General features: G+C 40.4%; 1 pseudogene; it reads right to left on the reverse strand.

The window, feature by feature from the left end:
- Window positions 1-27211, reverse strand: part of LOC103070609 (hsp90 co-chaperone Cdc37-like) — a 64268-nt pseudogene that overhangs the window by 32966 nt on the left and 4091 nt on the right.

Genomic DNA, 27211 nt, shown 5'->3' on the forward strand with positions numbered 1-27211 from the left:
CCAACATGAAATAAGTCCCTAGGGGGTTAAAATTCTTAAAGAATAAGCACTACAGGGCTTCCCTTGTGGCGCAGTGGTTGAGAGTTCGCCTGCCAATGCAGGGGACACGGGTTCGTGCCCCGGTCCGGGAAGATCCCACATGCCGTGGAGCACCTAGGCCCGTGAGCCATGGCCGCTGAGCCTGCGCATCCGGAGCCTGTGCTCCGCAATGGGAGAGGCCACAACAGTGAGAAGCCTACGTACCGCGAAAAAAAAAAAAAAAAAAAAAAAGAATAAGCACTACAAAGATGAGCAGCCTAACTGGAATATAATTCAATCTCCACTTTTATTTCCAATTCCCCATTCAACCCACACACCTATTGTTTGCTCTGCATATGTTATTGATATGCATCTACATCATTATTATAATCAATAACAGAAAAAAATCAGTGCCCTTAGTCTTGCATAGCAACACTTTTCATATCTTCTGTAGTGTCTGCAAATGAAATGAATCATAAGAGACCATACAGACCATAAGAGAATTTGGAGAACAAATCCCATTTTATAAATATAATTTACATAAAAATGCAGATTCCTATGTGGAAAAGCTGAAAGGCCTTTGCTAAACTTTCCCCCCATTAGAAATACACAATGAAGTAGAAAAAAATGTTCTCTATTTTACCCTGTCTCTTTATGATTTAAGCATATATTGCTACTAAAGATGATAAATCAAATGAAGGGGAAGTGACGGGCTTCTCTGAACACAGAATTGTAAGGTGAGTGGGCAGGCTGTACTTACTACAGAGTCCTTCCCATGTCATAATAGCCCACCTAGTCAGTTTCAATAAATGGCATATGGATATTTGTAGGAAAACAAACAAACAAACAAGCAAAAAAAAACAGAAACTGAAATTTTTAAATAAGAAAGGGACTGGTCCAGTGACATCACATTGTTTACCCACATTCTACTTCCAGTCAGTCATCATACATCATTTCAAGGAGTAGCTTTGTATCCATTGAAAGTACTTTCTCTTTCACTATCCCTCCAACCATCTTGAGCTACAGGAACACAATATGTTCTCATATGAATTATCACCTGGTTTGTTCTGTACTGTTCTGAAACCTTAATGTGTCCTAAAGAGATCTTTACATGGCACTGTTAAATTTGCCCAAAATTATTATATCTGTGCATGTCCCAATGCGGGTTCCCTGGGAAACAAACTCTGAGAAGGTTCACTGGGGAGGGCCCTCAGCACCAAGGGCTGGTGAGGGGGAGGGAGGGCTGAGGACTGGGCAGAGGGAGGAGCGACCACACTGCAGGCACACAAAAGCCTCAGGTGATCCCACTGGGAGCTCAGGGGCTAGGAGGGCACCTCGGCAGAGCCTCGAATCCATTACATTCCTTCTCAGACAAGTCATTAGCCTCAGGCTGACTGAGGAGGTGCCTGAGGTGACTTTGGGCAAGGCTGCTCATCCCAGGCAAGGGCAGTGTTTAGGGAGGGACTCAGCTGAGAGTGTTCAGCGCAGCCTCTGGGAGTGTTTCACTCCCCAAGGGGGAGGTGTGGCCCATGCACCAAGGCATCCCTTGCAGTGCAACAGAATCTACAGGCTTCACCAGCAAAGCAACCAGTCGCAATATGCAGAGCATTTACACTTGGTGGGTGCCAAGATCACTGCTTATCCTCTTTATTACCACTTCCACAAACTTCTGACAAAGGCAAGGGTCATATTTTGTCAATTACTTATCAAGTGATGTTTTAAATATTGTCCATTCAGTGTGGTAATCTTGCTATGGCTGTCGTGCCTGAGGTGTAACTAACACACACCAGTAAATTGTTTTTTGAATATTTACATTTTTAATACAATTTGAATTAAAATGTTAACCCAGGGTTTCTTAACAGTAACACTATTGACATGTTGGACCAGATTATTCTTTGCTGGGGTCAAACACGTTTAGCAGTATCCTCTGTCTCTACACACTAGAGGCCAGTAGCATTTTTCCCCACAGCTGTGACAGCCAAAATGTCTCCAGACATGGCCAGATGTCCCCTAGGGCCAAGTTGTCCACTGTTAAGAACCACTAAGTCAGCCTCTGATGCCCACATGCTCAGGGACAGCAGATGGGTTTGAGATGATCCAATGAGAATGTCCTCCTGCATTCTGCCACCGAGACACAGACTCCTCTTTGTGGAGAACTATACTCAAGATAGGTGAATTTTTTCTCTTCCACAGAGAGTCACTGAGACGTGAAGTTTAAAATAAGCCCCTGCCAAATGACTTGCTCTGCAGTTGGGCTGCGTGGTCCCATTTGGTCTTTCCTGCCTCTCCCCTCCTCCAGTGTTTGCCTCCTGTGTCCTCAGTCTCTGGCCTAGGCAGGAGTGGACTTGAGAACTTGGGTGCCTGATGCTGTGCTTCTCGAAGCAGCAGCACAGCAAGCCCTCGTGGGGGCGCCACCCTCTCCAGAGAGGAAAGTGCTGTCTGGGAGGAAAGGGCTAAGTTAGCAAGGTTGGGAAAGACATTAGGAATCAAAAAGAGGGAAAATCCATTGAGTTTGGCTCAGTTTTTTCAACATTTATTGAGAACTTATGCCCTCATGAACCAATCTGGATACTTGATGAAAATGTAAGTAAGACGGAGCCTCTATGCTCTCGGTTTCAGGGCTTCCATCCAAGTGCTCACATTAATGTGACCCCAGGAGAGCCTCATATGAGACATGTCACCATGTCAGATTCTGTCCTCAGCTCTGCAGATTCTGCCTTTTGTGGTTGCCAGTACCCTGAGAGTGGGTGCATCTCTCCAGCTTGGACTTAGACAAATAAAGCTCATTAAAAGTCAGACATACAAGCTAAAACAGCCAGGGATTTAGCTATGCCAATAAATATGACTGCCAAAGAAAACAGACACTTCAACCGGCTGGCACATTTAGGGAAACATCCCCGGAAGTCAATTTATAATCCAATGACTAGTAGACGTACTCAGGTCACAAACTTGGGTGTGCAAAATATAACTTTACTTTCCTACAGCTCACCTGAACCTCTGTTTGGTACCGTATTTTTCCAGTATGAGTCCTAAAATAGCTAAGTTGATTTGGAATTGCCGGTCTTAAGTACAAACTTGTTTTTAGGAATAGTCTCAGTGAAATTCAATATTTTCCCTCTCTCGATTACACAGGGTGGACTTAACTCCAGGGCAAATGGTTGGTCCCTGACATCTGCTGAGATGTGGTCCCTTTCAGTCCCTGGATGGTGTCACTTCTCTTCCTTGGTGCATGCTGATTGACCACATCTCCATGGATGTCTGTCACAGAACCCTTTCTTGTTCTGAACCTGAAATCCCTGAATCCATCCGTCTCTCCAACACAGGCAAGGCCCGCTCATGCTTGCGGGCCTCTGTCAGGGGAGGCCGGTGGGCCCTCTCTCAGCCACACAGGAGGGCACTTGCTGTGGGGTGGGGTTCTCTCTGAAGATGCCTCAGCCTGGTCTGCTACTCCTGGCAGCCCCGTATACACACCTCTACTCTCTTTCTGAGGTCCTAGTGGCATAGGAGCTCAGGGTGGGACTGACCATCTCTCAGATCTCCAGGCAGAAAGCAGCACACGTTATTCTACTCCTGGGTTTCCCAAAGTTAACCTAGAGAGTTCTATCAAACACTGCCTCCACTCCCTCGCCTACCCACCCAGTCAGGCCCAAGTCTAGCAGCCCTTACAAAGGTCTGACTCTTGTTCCTTCTCCAATTCTGCCTTTCCCATCAGAGGCGGTGGTGCTCAGTCAGTAAATTTTTTTTCTAATTATGTTTGTCCTATGCTGAGGCAGCAACTTTTAACACCTGAAAGCTAAGAACATGACATCTTTGTTTTCTTCTGTCAACTCTGAGAAAATGCAAGCTTAGGTGTCAGAACCAAATGCAGACATTTAGAATAGCAAAATATATTATTCATAAATATATTTAAGCACATCTGTCTGTGAGAAATTGATACATCATCTCCATAACAAGGAGCAGTCTGCCTCAGGGACCAGAGAGGTTGAGGGTTTATTTAGGAAAGGGGAGCTGTTCCAAATATGTAAGAACCAGGAATGATCCATCAGATGAGGCCCGTGATGGAAAGGAAGCCAGCCACATGGAACTGAGTGTCACAAGTCCTTTCTTAGGGCACACCCATTCCTGGAAAGGGGGTCCTGCCCACTGAATTCTGGACAATTTTTAAAAACAGATGAACAAAAATTGACAGAAGTTTGACAGCCTAATGGTTGACAACAAAGATATTTTAAATTCAATAAAAATAAAACAGAAACAGAAAAAACACTTTGTTCTGATGTGATGTTCTGAAACAACCAACTCTGAAAGCCATTTACTAAGAAAAGACAAGGTAAAAGTAATTAACTAAATGAAAGCAGTTGTATGGCATTTTACAATGAAACTCTCCATTTTCCCTTGTGTATTCATTACCCTTCTTAAGCAAAATATCAAACATTTTGGTCCATGGGGAAATGTGTCCTTCACTAACCTGGGTTTACAAATTGTGATTTCCCACCCTCCAAGTTGCGATAGAGCTGGAACAGTGAAGAGATGTTTTGAACAAACTCTGGTTTGTATCCTTCGAGCTCTGTAATGGTGAAGCGTTTTGTTCCCTGTGCCATTAAGAAGTTGGTTAGCTGATAGGCACTGTGCCCACAAGGACTAGTGGGGCCTTCTATTTTCAAGAATATTGAACAATAAGAAGACATGGATGCTGAAAGGCCATTGCCTTTCAAGTTTGGTCATAATTAGAAATTATAGTGAGTGAATTTTCCCATGTTTAGACAAACCTCTGTAAAATAATTTTCATCAAGTAGTAAATATTAGAATAAACATTAAAAAAAATCCTACCCATGTTTTTCGATTTAAAAAATAAATTTATTATTTTCAGTTATAAAATATATTTCACATAATTTAGAAAATTAATCTAGGACTGAATTTAGAAACTCAATCTAGCACAATGTAAAGTTGAGAATTACGTTTTATTTAGCAGACTTTCTGAGGACTTCAAGCCCGGGAGGCAGGCTCGGGAATCACCCTGAGGGATGGCTCCCAAGAGGGAGGGGAGGAGCCAGGATATGTAGTTTTTGCAACAAAGACCAGGAAAGTCAGAATGCCAAAAAAATTATTGTTAATTAAAGAAAACCAGATATCTCAATTAATGAATTCAGTGCTTTTCTAGGTATGGGAAGATGCAAAAGTCTGGGGTCATTAAAATCATTCCTTTGATATGCAGTTCAGCTAGCTAAGGCCAGTACCCTGTGCTCTTTCATCCTGAGTCTCCTCAGAATGCACCATTGGGGATGGCCGCAGTTTGACTGCTTGATGGCAGATATCCTGTTTCCATCCTGAGTTTCCTCAGGGCTCACCAGCAGGGATGATGGCTTGATGGCTGCAACATCCTTTGTTTACTGATATGGCAGGCAACGTTTCTCATTCACAAGTCCTTGAAGCACCTTCACCATGTTTGCCACTAGGGAGCATCACCAGGACATGGAGCAGATGGTCCAGTGCACAGTCATAGGCAAACAGCAGGAACAGGACAGCCACTCAGTGAACAAAGCTTAACTTGAAAACTCTAATTGTAAAGGGAATAGGAGCTATAGGTCATTTTCCCAAAAAAGTAGTGTTTATTTGTTCTTAGGTTTGGTGTTTCCAAAACAGGCCTTCTGGGAGGGAAATATAATGCTGTCGGAGTAACACCAGAATCTGGTCTTACCTCCTTGCTCATTTGCAGAAAGTTCATAACGCAGTTAACTGACAGCTTTCAGCTGTAGCCCGGGATGGCAGCCCCCCAGAGAGCTCTGAGGGACTGTTCTGAAGACCTAAGGGAGGAACTGGGATACTTAGGAGATTTGCTGGGGAAAAAAAATGTAGTCGAACATCAAGAGATTACTGCTAATCACAAAAACAGTCATTTCAAGTTAACTATTTTAGTGATTTTCTCTGCATGGGAAGATGCAAGAGCCTGGGCTTACTGAATCATTCCTTTCATATACATCTTAACTATCTAGGACCAGTATCCAGTTTTTCTCCATCCTGAATTCCCTCAGGGTGCACCGTCAGCAGTGCCTGCAGTGGCTGATGGCTTTACAGTGGCAGTATCCTTTGTTTATTGAAACAGTAGGCAGGCTGTGATATTTGTCCTCAATACTTGCAAATACGCAGCAGACAATACAGGAGTCAGGAATCAACAAACCTTGTATTTATGTCCCATATTTAAATTAGATTAGGAAGATAAATATTCAGTTCTGGAGCTGGTAGGCCAGCCTGTGGTCCTGACTTATACCCGCAGGTTAAGTGCTTCCCGGTGTGCATGAAGCAATGCTGCCGAGGTACCTGGACCAGCGGGCCAAGTGCTGCAGGGGTTGGGTCTCCTGCACTGATTGACACTTCCCCTGTGACTTCCTCCATCCCACAAGCTGGCCAACAAGGTTTAAGGAACCCCGCCATCAAATGGGTCTTTGAGATGAGGATATGGCGAGGGGCATGACTCCTGGGCAGGGTGTGGGGAAGACTGGAGCAAAGTGCGGCCAGGCAGGGCATGGCAAGGGTAAAAGCAGCATAAGAATTGGCCAGAGCCAACCGAGGCCCCTCCAGCAGGCAGCCCTGCTAGGTATCTGGATACTAGAACTGAGGGGCGGGGGGGGGCAAGAGGTAAGGGCAGATGATGGGCCACAGAAACAGAGGGCTTCTACCTGCTGCAGCACTCAAGTTTCCCAAACGTCACAGGCCCTGAGGAGTACTGGCACAGAGGGAAATGGTGATACAATATCCATTGAGGACTGGTTCCAAGATCCCGGTTCCCTCCAAAACAGGCACCCTCTCAAGTCCGTTGTATAAAATGGCACAGTCGGCCTTCCTACCTGGGAGGCAGAACCGAGATGGGGCGGAACAGAGGCAAGCGCAGGTCTGACTGTATAAAGGACTTTTGGGGCAGACACACCAGGTTCCAATCCACAGCTTTAATTCACTAATTGAGTAACCTGGGAAATTTATGTGCCAGAGTCTGTTTCCTCCTGGAAATGGTAATACTTGCAAACCAATTTTGCAAACTTCCTGTACAGATACATACAATAGGCATGTAAATTGCTATCAATTAGTAAGCACTCAATAGATATTAGTTGTTCTCATTATTGTAGTTGTTCTCCTGTTTTCTTTTTCATCTTCTTCTTTGCACCCTCTAGCATTTAAAATGAAGCCTCCCCTGTTTTGCCGTTTAAACCTTATTTCCTTCATGTCCCTAAGGGCTCTCAGTTCCAGCTTTAGACAGGAGATCCGTGACTTACAGACTCTGAGGGGTGCTTGAGGGTTAACTGAAGACAGAGCAAAAGAGGGGCCTCCTCTTGGGTTATGCAGAGGTAGTGGTCTCATCATTTCCTGAAGTGCAAAAAAAAAAAAAAAACCTAAAAAACACCTCAGGAAAAACTTAAAAATGTTTTCACTGTAATCTTGGTACACTGTTATTCATACACTCATGGAACGCATAGACAAATTTACCAAATTTGGTCACAGTTAAAAAATGTCATTCATGAATATTTTAAAATATTATGGACAATGTATCCTAATATTGATGAATTTTTGAAATGAAATTCTGCTGCTTTTTGTGTCAACTAATTCATGGGTGATTAATTTGTTCAAGTTTTCTAGTTTGCACACCAAGGGGCCATTAGAAATTAGCAAGTGAGTGAAATAATGAGCCTTGGCTTTCTCAACTGTAATAATCTAAATGTAAGTGTTTCATTCTAGAACTAGAATGTCCTTTCATTTTATGAGTAATACATCCAAATTAATTAATCCAAATCTGGATTTGGTATATAAATACCCAGGGAGAGATTTATGTCTTGATATAAAAATGCAAATATTTGAAGTGAAAATGTGGAAAGTGGCCGTCAGATAACTAAATGTGCTGACATCTTATAGTTGTCTGGAAAATTTTCAATCAGAACTGGACTAGAACATGAGAGACGTAAAAGGAAAAGAACCCTTGGGAAAATGTATCACTAAACAGCACTAACACGGTATGATAGGTGTCCTGAGTAGAAGTGACTGAGAGAATGCTAATGGCTTGAGGATGCAGTGTCTGGGGGGACTTGGACATCTTGACCTCCTGAGGAATTCAGGTAGGTTATCACAACATGCATAAATCTTAGGTACATAAGTGTAACAAGAAATAGCCATGAATTAACAGGCTGGTCATCCCCAGATCACTAAATTCCAGAGGCAAATTGAATGGGGTTTATACAACAGAAGAACAAGAGCAATCTGTTTTTATCACTTCACTGAAGGATTTACAATAAGGGGACAGAAGGAATTCTGCAATTATTCCTTCACTCATTCATTCCTTTAATCAACATGCATTTTTAGAGCACATCTGATGTTCAGAGCATGACAGCAACCATCTAATATTTGCTTGACCTTTTTTGTCTCTAGTTTTACCAGTCGTACCCCTCTTCCAGAAAGCAAATTCCATTTTGCTGAGTTACTTCTCCTTCCAAATTCTTAGTGGCACAGCCAATCTCACCTCTGGGAATCTTTCCCTGGACAGAAAAGCACCAAATGTAAAGATATATGAACAAGAAAAATGGATTGCAGCCTTTTTTATAGGGGCAAAACCTATAAACAAAAGGAATATTCATCAGTGGGAGAATGAATGAATATATTGTGGTTTACCTATGACATGAAAGAGTATGCAGCTTTTTTAAAGAATGATTTCAATCCATACCAATGAACCTGAAGGAACTTCTACAACTTATTGTTGACTTACAAAAGCAATAGGGAGAGATGTATACATCATGAAATCTACTTTTGTAAAACAATGACTTAAAAACTTCCCTATAATGTGTGTTTATATATGATTATATGCCCTGGGAAAGGTATGGGGAGATGCACACTTGGCAGTTAAAAATGACAAGGTGGAGAGAGGACATAAAAAACAAAAGATTTAAGACGTCACATTCAAAAACAGCATGTTTCATATATCATTTAAGGAAAAATTTAAGCTATGTGTTGTGTAGGCATAAAATGTTAATGGTAGTTATATCAGGGTGGTGGAACTTTAATTTACATGGCTTTCATTTTCTTCCTTACATTGTGAATTTTTTTCAACTTTACAGTATTAAAAATCTTAATATTACAAAAACAAATTTTTTTAATTTTATAATAAATCACCAGGCCACAGATTCCTCACACTAGATTCATAAAAAAAATTCCTGAATACTGGGCTGCTTTCCATATTTTATTTTTCTATTATTTTTATTAAAGTATAGTTGATTTACAATATTATATAAGTTACAGGTGTACATTATAGTAATTAATAATTTTTAAAGGTTATACTCCATTTACAGTTATTATAAAATATTGGCTATATTCCCTGTGTTGTGCAATATATATTTGTAGCTTATTTTATACCTAACAGTTTATACTTCTTAACCCCCCACCCCTGTATTGCCCATCCCTTCTTCCCTCTCCCCACTGGTAACCACTAGTTTGTTCTCTACATCTGTGAGTCTGCTTCTTTTCTGTTGTATTCACTAGTTAGTTGTATTTTTAAGATTCCACATATAAATGATATCATACAACATTTGTCTTTCTCTCTCTGACTTATTTCATTTATCATAATGCCCTCTAAGCCCATCCATGTTGCTGCAAATGGCAAAATGCCATTCTTTCTTTATGGCTGAGTAATATTCCATTGTATATATATGTACCACATCTTCTTTATCCATTTATCTGTTGATGGACACTTAGTTTGCTACCATATTTTGGCAATTGTAAATAATACTGCTATGAATATTGGGGTACATGTATCTTTTCTAATTAGTGTTTTTATGTTTTTCAAATATATAACTTTTGGATATATATGCTTCCCATATTTTCTTCCCACAGGAAGATGTGGGCCAATGATACTAAGGTTGATGCTGATTTTCCACTGGCCATGTGACTATAATGTTACACTACCTTCTGCACATCTTATTCAAGCTTCACCTTATCATTTGTTTGGACTTAATTTTGCTATGGAAACCAACATATTCATTAGAGCTTATGTGAATGTTATTCACAGAGACTGGAAAGAATCATGTTTAATGTTTTCCCAGACCTTGCTGCCTCTAAGTGATAATTCTGCCCAAAGCAGGCCTTATATCTACCTCTCCTACCCTTTTCTAAGCTCATAACAGAACAATGTAATGATGACCTCCCTCTTATTGTTCTATAAATCTTGAGGACCTCAGCTAAGCATGCACATTCCAGTGGTCGTAAGTTAACCAGGACCTGGTTAGCTTTGCAGAGCAAGGAGGCAGAAAAGCTCCATTTATTTTGTTCTAACAGAGAGAACTAAACATAATAACAAAAGCTTTTTACTAATGTTAAAAAGGAATTTTAACTTTTCATAAGCATTATATAGGGCACAGTCAAGAGTTTAAAAGTTCATTCAGACACTTTATGCTGAGTATAAACCAAGTAAACCAAATAAGCTCCCAATGCGTGAGGCTCCTGGAGGTGGGATTTGTAATGCCAATGAATACCCAGCAGTGGCACCAGAAACAGAGGAGTTTATCCATCAAACATGATTGTCCCTCCTCCAAGAGCAAGCAGCACTGTAAAAGTCACAGGCCAATTGACATCCAAGGAGGTCTAACCCATGATGATTTCTGAATTAATTAGGTATGTTGCTTTCTGCATATATCATCCCCTGAATTTAACACATTTGTTGAGTATTTAACTGTGTTCTGTTTTTTTTAGTAGATAAGAAAAGTGAAGCAGACAGATTTAAAAACTTATTTAAGCAAAACAGCTGACAAAATAAATTAAAATTTGTTGTCTGTGTGACCTTTTCAGAATATCCAGAATGCAAGCTCCCTGAGGGCAGGAGCATTTTTTATTATGTTCATTTCTGTATCTCTAGTGCCTGGGACACTAGCCAGCACATGAGAGGCTTTCGGTAAATATCTGTTGGATGGATGAATGACTCCGTTCACTAGAGTATTGTCCTTTATATTCTATTAAAAAAATTGAAGGAAGTTTATTAATATGGGGTGTCCAGAGCCTGCAGAAAGAAACACAGCACAGATTAAACCAATTACTTTTAATTCCAAATGCATTAAATGCAAACATTCCCCATTGATTAGAAGACAGTGTTGTAAAAAATGTAATTACACATTCATTTTGATGAGTCTTTTCATCTGTTCTTCTTGTGCACATATCTTTATAATAATTCTCATAGTGGAAAACTGCAGGGAGTCCCATGGCAACAGGGCCTATGCTTTGTCAAGAAGAGACACACAGTTTCCCTCATTTTGTGATTTAATTTACTGGTGAAGCAGGGAAGAGGAACTACAGGAAGAGATAAAAAGGAAAATCATTATCTCAGTGAATCATCGATAATTTTCTAGGTGGATGCATCCATGGAGTTAATAAACTGGTAGGCAGTTCTGATGTATTCACTGTCCTCCCTATCCTCTCTGCAAACACGGAGACACACCCTCAGCCCTAGCAACTCCCAGAGCCACCCACAACAGTAATGCATCACTGAGCACCCACATCATCCTTTGGCTTCTCTCTCTGAGCTCCCTGATTCCCTTCCTGTTTTCTGATTGCTGCTCCCCTGCCCATCTCTCTCCCTGCCCTCTCAATGCCATCACCCTACAAAGTTCCGTCACAGTTCTTGGCATCTGGGCACCCCAGCACAGCGACCCCTTACCCCTCGCCACAGCATCAACACTTCCACTTTTGCAAATCTGGATCTCCAGCCCCAACTCTCTCAAGGGCCCAAGGCCAGCAGTTCCAACTTTGTGCTTGTCATCTTCCAGAAGGGAAGGTACGTCACAGGCCAAACACTGCAGAAAGGTGGACAAAGGGAAGAACTGAGATAACACTTTGGGATCTAGGAGATCATTGATGATATGCAGGAGAGCATTTCTGTAAAGCACTGAGAGAAGCCATATTAGGAAGCTATGTATTGACCACCCAGCCAAAAACCACTTGCCTAACCTGTAATCTCTCCATATTTTGACATTACCCCTTTTATCCAACCTTTATATTCCTACTCCTTATTAACTCAGAATCTCAGTCACTCTCACACTTTCCTTCCTATCTTTATTACTACTGTTACCTATGTTTCATCCATTTACAGAGGCTCAAGTTTCATCCTCTCTGCTAGTGTCTGAGATGCTTCTGAATTACTGGGTTCAGTGGATCATACTGAACAACTGCACCTTCATATACCCTAGTCTATTATCCTTTTCTTGTGACGTGAATCTAATTTAGTTTGGCCATATGCACTTCTTAGGATAGACCATGTTTGTAGGTAATCCTACAAAGTTTTATTTGATATGGAGAGTTAGCTTCTCCCCCACAACCTCTCCACTGGGCTATAATAAAAGCAAGTCTCAGAACAAATTCTCTCATATAAATATAATTATTACACAAATATTCATTAGCAGGTAGGCAAACAAATGTTCATATAATCTGTTGGAAGCTCCATGAATTCCACTTCTTTATGTTTTTACTGTTCTAATTACCTTCATACATTAAATGTCTAATCAAGGCAAAATGATAATATTTCAAGGCAGAATTCTGTTTCCTTTACAGTTGGCATCAGGAAACCAGAATACTTTGACTTAATTGCTGGACCCAGAATAATTAAGGATTAAATCTTGAATGTCATGCCTGCTAGCCTTGCTCTTATATCCTGTTCATGCAAGGGTAGAAGGACAGAGCGTGTCTTTAGGTTATGCTAACCAATCTACACAATTTGAATACTTTAATTTCACCAGTGAGAACCCATTTATGACATTTAGCATGTTATTAAGCAAGATATCTGATGTCAACTGATTTTATTTGTTTAAAACTTATACAGCATTTACTACGTGGCATATACTACTCTAAAAATGATATCCATATTAATTCATTTAATCCTCTTAGCAGCCTATAAGGCAGCCACTAGTATTATTCCCATTTTACAGATTCAGAAACTGAAGTGCAGGTAAGTTAAATTCCTGAGATTTTATAACTAGTAAATAAAAGAGCCAGGATTCCAATGGAGGCAGTCTGATTCCAGGGTTCACAGTCTCCACAAATCCTCTGCCCCTCTGGATAAAAGAAGCATTTATAGATGTTACCTCTGGAATATGGGCTTCCTGATTGGAAATGCTAGCTGATCCAGTGAATATACTAGGAAGACTTGTGTTGTGGCTTAACCTGACTAATAATGACAGCCGTAATGTCCCACTCTCTATATTGAAGTATTTTTAAGTGAATAGCTAATACAATAGTTAACTTTATGCTTTATTAGTATATCAGTGAAGAATGCTGTTTTTTACAAGAACCTATTTACTAATTATTTAGGTTTGTAGATCTTGTTTCTCCAGCTCTACTGTTTATCCATTGTGCTGGTAAGCATTCAGTGTACTTTGGAATGCATAGAATTATAGAATCTATATATAAAGGGAATTGGAGATCAACCAGTCTAACTGCCCTTCCAAACTTTTCAATTCTCTGTCTACATCCTCACTGCCAGATGATTGTGTAGTTTTTGCTTGAACAATATCCATTTGGAGGATACTCACCCTCTTAGGGGCAGCCATCTAACTGGTAGATTTTTCTGCCTGTAAGAAAGTTCTTCTTTTGTTAAGCAGGATATTTTTCCCCAAAACTTCCACTGAATTGGTCATGATTCTATGTGGCCATTAAGGGGTAGAACTTATGAAAACAAGACATGCCCCCTCACAAAATAGTACCAAAGTTATGGTGTTTCCCGAGGTTACACACTGCCCTCATGAAGGACATGGTCCCATGAGAAGAGTTCATTGTGGTGGGGTTAACAGACCAGCAAGTCCACGAATGTAGGACTAAGAGGAGAGAGGTCTGTGAGGACTGGTGTGGTCAGGGAGGGTTTTGGCAGAGGCGGTACCAGAATGACCAAGTTCACAGTAGGCAAACAATGCATTTTGTTGATGGATGGATTGAGCTGGTTTTAGGCAACCTGGTATCTAAGCATGGTTCCTTTTATCATAATTCCTGATTTCTGCCTTTGACTGATCATGAATCAAGACCCAGCTGTGGAAATATCCCAAAGGTGGCTAATTGCTAATTTCTTGCAGTTTGAGGCAGAAACACAAATCAACAACCCTTGCATGATTATTTTACACGTCTGAATCTGCCTCCAGAGAGCTGCTGATTCTGAATTGCAAGTTGCTGATGGTTAAGTGTTTCACATGGAGCAAGGCTGCTATGCATTCTGAGCAAAGTATGGATAACAACTTACAGATTTGTCCACATTAGAAAACCCCAGCCTTCATGTTGATGATAAGAATAACAGGAAGAGGATTAGGAACCAAGATGGTGGAGTAGAAGGATGTGCTCTCACTCCCTCTTGCGAGAATACCAGAATCATAACTAGCTGCTGGACAATCATTGAAAGGAAGACACTGGAACTCACCAAAAAGATACCCCACATCCAAAGACAAAGGACAAGCCACAGTGAGATGGTAGGAGGGGTGCAATCACAGTAAAATCAAATCCCATAACTGCTGGGTGAGTGACTCACAGACTGGAGACCACTTATACCATAGTAGTCCACCCACTGGAGTGAAGGTTCTGAGCCCCACGTCAGGTTCCCAACCTGGGGGTCCAGCAACTGGAGGAGGAATTCCTAGAGAAGCAGACTTTGAAGGCTAATGGGAGTGCGATTTGATTGCAGGACTTAGACAGGATTGGAGGAAACAGAGACTACACTCTTGGAGGGCACACACAAAGTAGTTTGTGTATTGGGACCCAGGGGAAGGAGCAGTGACCCCAGGGGAAACTGAACCAGACCTACCTGCTAGTGTTGGAGGGTATCCTGCAGAGGCCGGTGGTGGCTGTGGCTCACTGTGGGGACAAAGACACTGACAGCAGAAGTTCTGGGAAGTACTCCTTGGCTTGAGCCCTCCCAGAGACCGAAATTAGCCCCAACAAAGGGCCCAGGTAGGCTCCAGTGTTAGGTTGCCTCAAGTCAAACAACAAACAGGGAGGGAACACAGCCCCACCCAACAGCAGTCAAGTGGATTAAAGTTTTACTGAGCTCTACCCACCAGAGCAACAGTCAGCTCTACTCACCACCAGTCCCTCCCATCAGGAAACTTGCACAAGCCTCTTAGATAGCCTCATCCACCAGAGGGCAGACAGCAGAAGCAAGAACTACAATCCTGCAGCCTGTGGAACAAAAACCACATTCACAGAAAGATAGACAAGATGAAAAGGCAGAGGGCCATATACCAGATGAAGGAACAAGATAAAACCCCAGAAAAACAACTAAATGAAGTGGAGATAGGCAATCTTCCAGAAAAAGAATTCAGAATAATGATACTGAAGATGATCCAGGGCCTCGGAAAAACAATGCAGGCAAAGATGGAGAAGATGCAAGAAATGTTTAACAAAGACCTAGAAGAATTAAAGAACAAACAAACAGAGATGAACAATACAATAACTGAAATGAAAACTACACTAGAAGGAATCAATAGCAGAATAACTGAAGCAGAAGAATGGATAAGTGACCGGGAAGACAAAATGGTGGCATTCACTGATGAGGAACAGAATAAAGAAAAATGAATGAAAACAGCCTAAGAGACCTCTGGGAAAACATTAAATGCAACAACATCTGCATTATAGGGGTTCCAGAAGGAGAAGAGAGAGAGAAAGGACCCGAGAAAATATTTGAAGAGATTATACTCATATACTTCCCTAACATGGGAAAGGAAATAGCCACCCAAGTCCAGGAAGTGCAGAGAGTCCCATAGAGGATAAACCCAAGGAGCAACACGCTAAGACACATAGTAATTGAACTCACAAAAATTAAAGACAAAGAAAAATTATTGAAAGCAGCAAGGGAAAAATGACAACATATAAGGGAACTCCCATAAGGTTAACAGCTGATTTCTCAGCAGAAACTGTACAAGCCAGAAGGGAGTGGCATGATATACTTAAAGTGATGAAAGGAAAGAACCTACAACCAAGATTACTCTACCTTGCAATGATCTCATTCAGATTTGATGCAGAAATCAAAAGCTTTACAGACAATCAAAAGCTAGGAGGATTCAGCACCACCAAACCAGGTCTACAATAAATGCTAAAGGAACTTCTCTAAGTGGGAAACACAAGAGGAGAAAAGGACGTACAAAACCAAACCCAAAACAATTAAGAAAATGGTAATAGGAACATACATATCGATAATTACCTTAAACGTGAATGGATTAAATGTTCCAACCAAAAGACACAGGCTCACTGAATGGATACAAAAACAAGACCCATCTATATGCTGTCTGCAAGAGACCCACTTCAGACCTAGGGACACATACAGACTGAAAGTGAGGGAATGGAAAAAGATATTCCATGCAAAAGGAAATTTTAAAAAACCTGGAGTAGAAATACTCATATCAGATAAAACAGACTTTAAAATAAAGAATGTTACAAGAGACAAGGAAAGACACTACATAATGATCAAGGGATCAATGCAAGAAGAAGATATAACAATTATAAATATATATGCACCCAACATAGGAGCACCCCAATACATAAGGCACCTGCTAACAGCTATAAAAGAGGAAATCGACAGTAACACAATAATAGTGGGGGACTTTAAAACCTCACTTACACCAAAAGACAGATCATCCAAAACGAAAATAAATAAGGAAACAGAAGCTTTAAATGACACAATAGACCAGATAGATTTAATTGATATTTACAGGACATTCCATCGAAAAACAGCAGATTACACTTTCTTCTCAAGTGCACATGGAACATTCTCCAGGATAGATCACATCTTGGGTGACAAATCAAGCCTCAGTAAAATTAAGAAAATTGAAATCAAATCAAGCATCTTTTCTAACCACAACACTATGAGATTAGAAATGAATTACAGGGAAGAAAACGTAAAAACCACAAACATGGAGGCTAAACAATATGTTACTAAATAACCGAGATATCACTGAAGAAATCAAAGAGGAAAAATAAAATACCTAAGACAAATTACAATGAAAACATGATGATTCAAATCCTATGGGATGCAGAAAAGCAGTTCTAAGAGGGAACTTTATAGCTATACAAGCCTACCTCAAGAAAAAAGAAAAATCTCAAATAAACAATCTAACCTTACACCTAAAGGAACTAGAGAAAGAAGAAGAAACAAAACCCAAAATTAGTAGAAGGAAAGAAATCATAAATATCAGAACAGAAATAAATGAAATAGAAACAAAGAAAACAATAGCAAACATCAATAAAACTAAAAGCTGGTTCTTTCAGAAGATAAACAAAATTGATAAACCATTAGCCAGACTCATCAAGAAAAATAGAGAGAGGACTCAAGTCAATAAAATTAGAAATGAAAAAAGAGAAGTTACAACAGACACCACAGAAATACAAAGCATCCTAAGAGACTACTACAAGCAACTCTATGCCAATAAAATGGACAACCTGGAAGAAATAGACAAATTCTTAGAAAGGTATAACCTTCCTAGAATGAACCATGAAGAAACAGAAAATATGAAGAGACCAATCACAAGTAATGAAATTGAAACTGTGATGAAAAATCTTCCAACAAACAAAAGTCCAGGACCAGATGGCTTCACAGGTGAATTCTATCAAACATTTAGAAAAGATCTAACACCCATACTTCTCAAACTCTTCCAAAAAATAGCAGAGGAAAGAACACCCCTAAACACATTCTACAAGGCCACCATCACCCTGATACCTAAACCAGACAAAGGTATTACAAAAAAAAAAAGAAAATTACAGACCAATATCACTGATGAACATAGATGCAAAAATCCTCAGCAAAATACTAGCAAACAGAATCCAAGAACACATTAAAAGCATCATACACCATGATCAAGTGGGATTTATTCAAGGGATGCAAGGATTCTTCAATATACATAAATCAATCAATACAATAAACCATATTAACAAACTGAAGAATAAAAACCATATGATCATCTCAATAGATGCAGAAAAAGTTTTGACAAAATTCACCAGCCATTCATGATAAAACTCTCCAGAAGGTGGGCAAACAGGGAACCTACCTCAATATAATAAAGGCCATATACAACAAACCCACAGCAAACATCATTCTCAATAGTAAAAAACTGAAACCATTTCCTCTAAGATCAGGAGCAAGACAAGGATGTCCAGTCTCACCATTATTATTCCACATAGTTTTGGAAGTCCTAGCCACAGCAATCAGAGAAGAAAAAGAAATAAAAGGAATACAAATTGGAAAAGAAGTAAAACTGTCACTGTTTGCAGATGACATGATACCATACATAGAGAATCCTAAAGATGTCACCAAAAAACTACTAGAGCTAATGAATGACTTTGGTAAAGTTACAGGATACAAAATTAATGCACAGAAATCTCTTGCATTCCTATACACTAACGATGAATAATCTGAAAGAGAAATTAAGGAAACACTCCCATTTACCACTGCAGCAAAGAGAATAAAATACCTAGGAATAAACCTACCTAGGGAGAGAAAGACCTGTATGCAGAAAACTATAAGACACTGATGAAAGAAATTAAAGATGATACCAACAGGTGGAGAGATATACCATGTTCTTGGATTGGAAGAATCAATATTGTAAAAATGACTATACTACCCAAAGCAATCTACAGATTCAATGCAATTCCTATCAAATTACCAATGGCATTTTTTACAGAACTAGAACAAAAAATCTTAAAATTTGTATGTAGACACAAAAGACCCCGAATAGTCAAAGCATTCTTCAGGGATAAAAATGGAGCTGGAGGAATCAGACTCCCTGACTTCAGACTATACTACAAAGCTACAATAATCGAGACAATATGGTACTGGCACAAAAAGAGAAACATAGATCAATGGAACAAAATAGAAAGCCCAGAGATAAACTCATGCACCTATGGTCAACTAATCTATGACAAAGGAGGCAAAGATATACAATGGAGAAAACACAGTCTCTTCAATAAGTGGTGCTGGGAAAACTGGACAGCTACATGTAAAAGAATGAAATTAGAACACTCCCTAACACCATACACAAAAATAAGCTGAAAATGGATTAGAGACCTAAATATAAGACCAGGCACTATAAAACTCCTAGAGGAAAATAAAGGAAGAACACTCTTTGACATAAATTACAGCAAGATCTTTTTTGACCCACCTCCTTGAGTAATGGAAATAAAAACAAAAATAAACAAATGGGACCTAATGAAACTTCAAAGCTTTGGCACAGCAAAGGAAACCATAAAAAAGATGAAAAGACAACACTCAATATGGGAGAAAATATTTGCAAATGAATCAACGGGCAAAGGATTAATCTCCAAAATATATAAACAGCTCATGCAGCTCAATATTAAAAAAAACAAACAACCTAATCTAAAAATGGGAAGAAGACCTAAATAGACATTTCTCCAATGAAGACATACAGATGGCCAAGAAGCACATGAAAACCTGCTCAACATCACTAATTGTTAGAGGAATGCAAATCAAAACTACAATGAGGTATCACCTCACACCAGTTAGAATGGGCATCATCAGAAAATCTACAAACTACAAATGCTGGATAGGGTGTGGAGAAAAGGGAACACTTTTGCACTGTTTGTGGGAATGTAAATTGATACAGCCATTATGGAGAACAGTATAGATGTTCCTTAAAGAACTAAAAATAGAATTACCATATGACTCAGCAATCCCACTACTGGGCATATACCCTGAGAAAATCATAATTCAAAAAGACACATGCACCCCAATGTTAATTGCAGCACTATTTACAATAGTGGAAGCAACCTTATGGAAGCAACCTTAATGCCCATTGATAGAGGAATGAATAAAGAAGATGTGGTACATATATACAATGGAATATTATTCAGCCATAGAAAAGAATGAAATTGGGTCATTTGCAGAGATGTGGATGGATCTAGAGACTGTCATACAGAGTGAAGTAAGTCAGAAAGAGAAGAACAAATATCGTATATTAACGCATATATGTGGAACCTAGAAAAATGGTACAGATGAACCGGTTTGCAGGGCAAAATTGAGACACAGATATAGAGAACAAACTTATGGACCCCAAGGGGCGAAAGCAGCGGGGGGTGGGTGGGGTGGTGTGATGAATTGGGCAATTGGGATTGATATGTATACACTGACATGTATAAAATTGATGACTAATAAGGACCTGCTGTATAAAAAAATTAATTAAATTAAATTTAAAAATTAAAAAGAAGAATAATGGAAAGAATATTACTAACAAGAATGCGTGAGCTGTACTTCACAATTGTAAATATTCAGTACTCTTAAGTCAGATTCATACAGCATTCTTTGTATGAATAAAAAAGTCATGATGCTTCTAAAATCAAACATTTGGTAAATACCAGATCTGATACCAGAGGTCAGATGTTCAGACATTCAGTTCAAACAGTAAATCTAGAACCAATAATGAACAAATGCTGATATGTATACACCTAAGATTTATGCATTTTATTATGTAAAAATTGCATCCCAGTAAAAGTATGCTTTAGTAAGAGCCAGAAAGAGATGATTGAACCAGTAATAAAGTCGAGTAGTAAATGGAAAAAGAAATTAATCTATAGAGTATCTCCTATGAGCTCCACCCCTTGGTCATCCGGTTCTGTACATCATCTTACTTACTATCCTCCCCTGGAAGTCAGGGGACTTCATTTACAGATAAATAATCTAAGTCCCAGAGAGGTAATTTGACCTTCTGGGAGATCTAAGGTACCAAAACAAATGTAGATAACTCCAAAATCCATGTTCTATGTTAGTATTTTTTTCCCAAAGTGTGCTAGGGATACTATTGGCAGTACATGAGATGACTTTTTGGTGTATATCTTCTATGTGTTAGTACGTGAACTTGGGGGAATAAAACATTTAAAAGTATGATACAAAATGCCTTTAAAAATAAATTTATGGGGCTTCCCTGGTGGCGCAGTGGTTGAGAGTCTGCCTGCCAATGCAGGGGACACGGGTTTGTGCCCCGGTCCGGGAAGATCCCACATGCTGCGGAGCGGCTAGGCCCATGAGCCATGGCCGGGGAGCCTGCGGGTCGCGCTCCGCAATGGGAGAGGCCACAACAGTGAGAGGCCCGCGTACTGCAATAAATAAATAAATAAATAAATAAATTTATGTGTTTAAATGTTGCTCAATTTAAATAAAAATATGAAATATTACAAACAATAATACAATTGGCTTGTTACCACATGATATGGCAAAAATTATAACAGTAGAATGGAATGACTAAAACGTGAAAAATCTAGCGCGATATGTTGCATCCCCACAGGCAGCAATTAACTTGGTTAACAGCTTAAATTGAGCCCTGAACTGTTCTCCCTGAAATGTTCTCCATGTTCTCTACACATGCCAAAGAAAATACTCCAGAAGGGCTTGAATCAGAAGAGCAGAAATGGAATTTTAAGTGGTTTCTATTACATGGTACACTCCATGTAAATTTTTATGTATTCTCTCTGTTGGTGTATATGCATTGTCTCCTGTTAGGTCCCATTTGTCTCATGCTGGGTCTTTTAATCTGCCTGAATAAACGGGGTGGCCTTTGAAGAGCCAGCAAATTTGGGGCATGGGAGAAGAGAGAAAACCTATTCCATAGGCCATCCAGAAAAAAACTAACAATTATAAATACAAAATTAATATTTTTATTGCTGCAACCCAGTCAAAAATATTCAATAGTAAACAGACCACTATCCAATGCCCCACCTTTCAAAATATTTAGGAGAGTTAGATGAGAAAGAGCAAAAAAGCAATCCCAAGGGGGTTGGAGAGCCCAGGGTACTGAATTATTCACTTATTTAACAAATACTGATTGATAAATCATTGTGGCCAAAGACTTTCTTCTGAGGATACAGTGATGGAGAAAAAAAGTACTTGATTCTTCCAGTAGTATGCTGGTAAATATTTAAACTACCCACTCTCCAGGAAGGGGAAAAAAAACCTTAGTCTATAGCACTTGCCAACTTCTATGGTGTAAGTACGTGCACGCTGGTTAACTTCAAGCTATCAATGTGCTGCCTCTCATAGTGGAGTTGGGAAAAGATGCCCACAAGAGGTTCTTAGAGTAGGTTCCAGCACACCACTGAGAGTCCTTCTCTACTTCAGAGAGAGAGAGAAACTAATAAAAAATCATACAAATAAATTTAAAATTGTAGCTGTGATAAATCTTCCTCAGAAGAGCTACATAGAGAGCCAGGAGTACCTATCACTGAGGAATTCGACCTAGTCATGGAGGTTGTGGAAGGCTTCTCTGAGTGAGTGAGACTTCAGTTGAACTATGAGATGAGAAGAAGTTAACTTACTGTAAAAGAGAGGGAAGGAGAATCTCCAGGCATTAAGTAACAGTAAAAATATAAACTCTATGGTAAGGGAGAGCCAGAGGTGAAAACAAGGGATAGAAAGAAGGTCAATATGACTGCAGTATAGAAAGCAATGGTGAGAAGGATGGAAAAGAAGGCTGGAGAGTATAAGAGGGCTTGAGATTGCAAGGTTTTATCCATCATGCTAGGAAATGCTTTGTCCTAAGAGAAATGGGTAGGCAATGAAGTTCGTATTGTTTGTTTGTTTTTGCTTATTTTGGTGTGTTTAGGAAGGGTTATAAAATAATAGGAATTAACTTTTCAATGGATCATTCCAGCTGTCATAGAGAATGGATCAGAGGGTGGTCACTGTGGATGTAGGTAAAGCCTAAAGAGCCACCACAGGAGCCCAGGATAGAGATCCAAGGGGCTCAGTTTAGGGTGATGGTGGTAGAGATAGAGAAAAGCAGAGTTTTGAGAGCTATTTAGGAGATAAAATCAAGAAGGCTTGATAAAGGATTGGATATAGACTGTAAAGGCAAGAGAAGTGTCAAGAATGACTTCTGAGAAGATATACAAAAATGTCCAATAATTTGTACTAAAAGAACATTAAAAGGTACCCGCATTATTAATCATCAGGGAAAATGAAAATGAAAACCACAATGAAAGTCTATTCACAACCACTAACAATGGCTAAAATAAAAAAGACCAACAATACCGAATGTTGGTACAGATGTGAAACAACTGGACTGCTGGTGGGAATGTAAAAAGGTACAGCCACTTGGAGAACTATTTTCTAGTTTCTTATAAAGTTGAACACAAACCTACTATGACCTAGCAGTTATACTCTGTGCAGTAAGGGATTAATCTTGCCCAAAGACAGGTTTGGCTCTTTGCCCCCAACTCTGGGTGGTAATCTTTTAGCCTTTGGAATATCCTGCCTGGTAGGAGTGTCTTTGTTTGCCTTGAACCATGCCAGATAGTGATTTATGTGTGGGGCAGTGTGATTTATGGGGGTTACACAGCTTGCCCTCCCAAGGGGCTGGAAACCAAAGTCACCATGTGAACAGTCATCTGTGTCTACATGGCCAGCCACTAATAAAAAACCTGACACCAAGGATCAGGTGAGCTTCACTGGTTGGAAATACCTTGTACATATTATCACACATCAATGCTTAAGCACTGTCATTTGATTCCACTGAGAAAAAACAACTGGACGCTCACACCTGGTCTCTCCTGGATTCTGCTCTCTCAGTCTTTTCCCATTGCTAATTTTAATCTTTAAACCACAATAAACCATAAACATGCACATAATAGTTTGCTGAGTTCTGTGTGTCCTTCTAGTGAGTTATTGAACCTGAGGGTGGTCTCGGGGACCCCCAAACCTGCACATTCTTAGGTATTTACCCAAAAGAAATAAAAACATCCCTCCCAAAAGACTGCACAAGAATGTTCACAGAAGTCATACTCATAATAACCCAAAACTGGAGACAATCTCAGTACCAGTCATAGGGAATGGATAAACAAATTATGATATATTCATGGAATGGAATACTGCTCAACAATAAAAATGAACAAATTGCTGACAAATATAGTAACACTCACTACAATGTGTTAAGCAAAAAAGTATGTTAAGCAAAAGAATCCAGACACAAAAGAGTGCATACTGTATGATTTCATTTAAATGAAGTTAAAAAACGTAGGCAGAGTGAATCTATGGTGTCAGAAGTCAGAAGCTCATTGGTTCTGGGGAATGGGTTGACTGGAAAAGAGCACAACAGACATTTCTAAGTGATGGAAATGTCCTCTATCTTGTTTGGGGTAATTGTTATATGGGTAAATAACTGCCAAAACTCATAAAACAACATATAATGGCTGTGTATTCTATAAAATGTTAGTTATATCTTAAATTTTAAAAATAAACCATAAGAAAGAATGACTGCTGGCTTTCTGATTTGATAACCTGGTGAAGGTTGGTGACATTCACTCTGATGGGAAACAATGGAAGCAATAACCAGGTTTGTAGAGAGCTGTGATTTGGTATTCATTGATTTACCAATACTTACTGAATATCAATTATATGCCAGGGTCATGTTTAGACTCTCAGAATTCAATAAAATTTTATGTCAGGCTAACTGCAATAAAACAGAGAAAGTAATTAGAAGAGGTGCTATTTTTTGACAGGGTGATAGGAAATGACATTGGGTAGAGTGAGCCACATGAAAATCTAGGGAAAGGACATGACACTGGGGTGTCTTTGAAACATCCATAGTTGATTTTACTTGGGTATTTGGCTTGAAGTTCAGAGGAGATATCATGGTAAGACATTCATTCACAAACATTTGTTATTTACTCTGTATGTTCTGAGAGCTGTGATAATAAGAACTGAAGGTACAGAGATAAGCAAAAAAACTCAGAGCTTAGGGGCCTAAAACAGAGCAGAAGATTCAAAAAGTCAACCTGCAGACAAATGCTAAGGACTGAGGTGTGTGTAAAGTTCTGGGGCAAAGCAGAATGGGAGTCTTCTGGATGTGAAGTCCACACACAGGTTTTAAAGCCTAATTAAAAACTGTCAAGTCAGGCAAAGAAGAAGAAAGGGCATTTCATCATTTGTTCTTCATCCAAGTGCAAAGCTTTGCTCTAATGGCTTGGAATATATCAGTGACCAAAACTGATAAAAATCCAAATGCATACACTTCTTTTGTTTGTTTGTTTGTTTTGTTTTGTTTATTTTTGGCTGCATTGGGTCTTCACTGCTGCACAGGGCTTTCTCTAGTTGCGGCGAGCAGGGGCTACTCTTCGTTGCAGTGCGCATGGGCTTCTCATTGCAGTGGCTTCTCTTGTTGCAGAGCACAGGTTGTAGGCATGTGGGCTTCAGTAGTTGTGGCACTCAGGCTCAGTAATTGTGGCACACAGGCTCTAGAGTGCAGGCTCAGTAGTTGTGGCGCACGGGCTTAGTTGCTCCACAGCATGTGGGATCTTCCCAGACTAGAGCTCAAACCCATGTCCCCTGAATTAGCAGGTGGTTTCTTAACCACTGTGCCACCAGGGAAACACTGCCTACAGTTCTTGAATTTACATGCTGGTGGTGTTTCGGTAAAGGCAATGTGAGCATATGATCGCTGTTAAACACCTGATAGGATAGGTGATGGTTGGATAGATTGTGCCAGAAATATCTTGGAAAGAAAGAAGAGAGGAGGAAACATAACAATAGCACAACATGTTGCAAAAAGGTTCAGGTAGAACCAAAGAGTGAAACTATGGCTACTGCCAAGACTGGCAACAAAATTCGCTGCCAGAGCTCTGACTGCAAGAGAGCTCCCGAGTGCTCTGGAGCCAGAACAGTGGCCTAGAGCAGAAACCCTGAGTGGATGATGCTTTGGGGCCCAAAGTTGCTGAAGAGATCACAGTATAAACCACAGGCAGGTCCAGAAGTGAAGACTTGTCAGGGTCCCTACAACCTGCAGATTAAACTCAAGCTCTAGGTGAGTTTGGGGGCAAGAATGAAGCCCATGTCTAAAGACTTGAAATTTATAAATTCAAATACCACACGATTGTTAGGTGTTTGCTCCTACAGACTTCCACTGGCAAAGACGAATGTGCTGCCCTCCTAGTTCCTCACATGGAGACATTGTGCCCTGTCACGTCTCTACAAATGAGCCCCTGCTGATTGTTCAGCTTATCATGGCCTGTCCACCTTTGTTTATCTGGCTACCTTCCCCTTCAATATTTTAGCTCAGATATTATTTCCTTTCAGAAGTCTTCCCTGACTATTTTTCTTCTGCCAAGTGTCCTCCTCGACACTCCTATTGTACCTTGTGACAGTATCTGCTCTCACTTGTGTTCTATGCCAAGAAACCCTCACCACAGGTCCAAGCTTCCCAGGGCTCTGATCCTCTGAGGACTCCTCAGGGTCAAGTGGAGATGCTTACCCAGAGCCCCACCCATCCCTTTCAGATTTTGTTTTAGGTTCCCTGGGCACAGAATTCTCTGTACAAATGGTCCAGAGCCCACTTCCAAGCCCTTGGGGTGTGCACCCTTAGGCTGAGAGGTAGCCAAAGGCCAGCTGTTAATGTCCACATGGATGCACTCTGCACATTTAGGCTAAGGTGTCCATATGCATGTTTGCAAGGCCCCCCACAGTGAGTGGTAACCAGGACTGGGAAGGGAAGGGGTTGGGTTATAGGTCAGGGACTGGCTTTCCTTCAATGCCATGTTTCTGCGTAGAACTCCAAGAAGCCATATTTCTAGATTCAAATCTGGTCATATAGGTATATTTATCAAGAGAGGAGGATAGCACATATCTTATTTGGCAATGCTCTAGTAGTTAGATTTACAAATTTCCAATCTTTAGAGATGTGGAACATGGTCTCATTCTTGCCCTGGGCCCCACAAGTGTCATGGGTAGACCTGTCCGTGCATGCATGTATCAGAGTGCTGACCAACATTTACTCAACTGTTCCTGCTCACGAGTTTGTCTCCCCCACTAGGAGGTGAACTTCTAAAAGCTAGCTCTGTGCCTAATGAACAGCAGATGCCCCACAAATATTTATTTAGCTGAACAAAACTGAGAGGATGAAGACCAAGGACCAGTCAGAGTGACTGAGTCATCTTTTGGAGGGAGAAAGAAGACAAGTTTCGGGGTCAGCAGAGCTAGAGCTGGCTGTCCTCTGCCTGGGATTCTCTCAGGAATACTTCACTCCCAGTAAAAAGGGGTAATAAGGGGCTTCCCTGGTGGTGCAGTGGTTGAGAGTCCGCCTGCTGATGCAGGGGACACAGGTTCGTGCCCCCGTCTGGGAAGATCCCACATGCCGCGGAGCAGCTGGGCCCGTGAGCCATGGCCACTGAGCCTGTGAGTCCGGAGCCTGTGCTCCACAACGGCAGAGGCCAC

Source organism: Lipotes vexillifer, unplaced genomic scaffold, assembly GCF_000442215.2.
Source record: "Lipotes vexillifer unplaced genomic scaffold, Lipotes_vexillifer_v1.1 scaffold266, whole genome shotgun sequence".
Lineage (NCBI taxonomy): Eukaryota > Metazoa > Chordata > Mammalia > Artiodactyla > Lipotidae > Lipotes > Lipotes vexillifer.